We start from the raw sequence: 2,258 nt of genomic DNA, 5'->3' as shown, positions 1-2,258 counted from the left end.
GGTCCTCCCCAGTTGAGCCTGGGGGGGTGCCCCACCCCCCTGCTCCAGCTTCTCGTGGGCTCGGAGCCCCTTCTAATTACACAGCTCCTGGCCACTGGGGCCTGCGCGCTGGGAAAAAATAGCCGATGCCTTTCATGTGGCCAGAGAGGCCGGGCTGTGGCCCACAGACCTGGTCTTCAGAGGGACACCCGTGGAGCAGCCTCCGCTGGGTGCTTGAGGAGGCGGAGCGAGCTTCATCCACGCAGGCCCGAGTGCGAGGTGTGCTGTGAGACCTCTGGGCCTCAGTTTCCCCACCTGTCAACTCGAGATGCTCGTTTATTTCTCGGCTGTTCCCCAGCAGCCAGGCGCAGGGGGAGCTGGGAACAAGACAGACGCGGCCACCCCGCTGCTCCGGCTCTTCCCTCTGCCCCTTGCCTGACCACCCCCTGCACATCTCGCGGCTCAGTCATCACCACCTCCAGGAAGCCCTCCCTGAACCCCAGCCTCTGGGGAGGGAGAGCAGCAGCCAGGCTCCCCACGCAGAGCGCTGAGCATACGGGGCTGTGATGTCCTCCGTACTTGTATCCCCACCCTGTCCACTTCTCGGGTCCAGAATCGGGGCCCCTTCTGTCAATGGGTCCCTAGCACCCGTGCCTGCAACATAGCAGGTGCTCAACACATTCCCTCCACTGGCTGAACAACTCTAGTCCCACCTGCCCGGGGTACAGACGGGGATACGCTGACACTGTTTCCTCTGCACCAGCTCCTGCAGGGGAACAAGACAGGCCCGGCCTCCGCCTCGGGGACCTCCTTACAGGGGAGACAGATGAGAAACAAGTCCACTGGCAAACTGGGAAGATAACCCCTCCGTGCAAAACACTATCCAGGAGACAGGAAGTGGCTTGAAGGAGAGGGGGAGGGGCCTGGGCAGCTATTGGAGCAATGGTGCTCAGGGGCGTCCTCTAAAGAAGCGTCTGAACTAACAGCACCTGCGGGAGAAGAGGCTCCTCTCAAGGAGCAGGAGGCAGAGCTTCCGGGGCCCAGGACACAGCACGTGCAAAGGCCCTGTGGTGGGGAAGGGCTTGGCATGCGGCTGATGGGAGAGAGAAGCGGAGGCCGCCATGAAGCGCAGTCTGGTATTTGTGTAACATGAACCAGGATGTCCCGATGACCCAGCCACCTCGCTCCCAGGTCTTCTTACCCGAGAGAAAGGAAAGCACACAAAACCAGAGAAGCCCAGTGTGGCTACATCCCCAACAGCAGAAAACCTGGAAACCACCCTAAAGCCCACCCACGGAAGACGGGGGAACTGACGGTGGGATGGCCAGTCAGGGGGACACTTCTCAGCGGTGAGAGGAGGGGGAGACGCGAGACATACGGCAATCTGGGCGAATGGCACGGACACAGTGAGTGAAAGAACCAGGCCCAAAGGAATACTCCCGGGGTAATTCCCCTCACATGGTTCTAGAATAGCCGTGGGCAAACTACGGCCCGCGGGCCGCATCCGGCCCGTTTGAAATGAATAAAACTAAAAAAAAAAAAGAGACCGTACCCTTTTATGTAATGATGTTTACTTTGAATTTATATTAGTTCACACAAACACTCCATCCATGCTTTTGTTCCGGCCCTCCGGTCCAGAATAAGAACCCATTGTGGCCCTCGAGTCAAAAAGTTTGCCCACGGCTGGTCTAGAACGAAGGCAAACCAAGCTATGGCCCTGGCCCGTGTGGCTCTGTGGATGGAGCATGGGCCTGTGGACTGAAGGGTCCCGGGTTCGATTCCGGTCAAGGGCACATACCTCAGTTGCAGGCGCAACCCCTGCCTCTGGTCGGGGCGTGTGCAGGAGGCAACCAATCGATGTATTCCTCTCACATCGATATTTCTGTCCTTCCCTCTCTCGTCCACTCTCTCTAAAAATCAATGGGAAAATATCCTCAGGTGAGAAGTAACCAAAGAAAAAAACAACAACACACAAACTAAGCTGGGGACGGAAGACCAACAGGCAGTCTCCCTGAGAGGGCGTTGATTGACTGGGAAGAGGGAGCCTCCGGGCTGGGAACCGATCCCTGGACCTCAAGGTTCCTCATGCTAAAAATGCCGGTTGATGAGATTCTTATAAGAGTTAAAAGGAAAAACGGTATCATTGACCTCATATCTGCCTTATGCCAGGCATAGGCTGTGACTTCATGAGCGTTCCTCTTACAAAAACATAAAGAACCCTGCACCCCCTCTTTCCTGGAGAGTGGGGAGGGGGCTAGAGCCGGAGGACCCGCTTCCTG

Source organism: Myotis davidii, unplaced genomic scaffold, assembly GCF_000327345.1.
Source record: "Myotis davidii unplaced genomic scaffold, ASM32734v1 scaffold478, whole genome shotgun sequence".
NCBI classification, from domain to species: Eukaryota; Metazoa; Chordata; class Mammalia; order Chiroptera; family Vespertilionidae; genus Myotis; species Myotis davidii.
The sequence above is the reverse complement of the archived record's forward strand: the minus strand, read 5'-3'. Positions refer to the sequence as shown.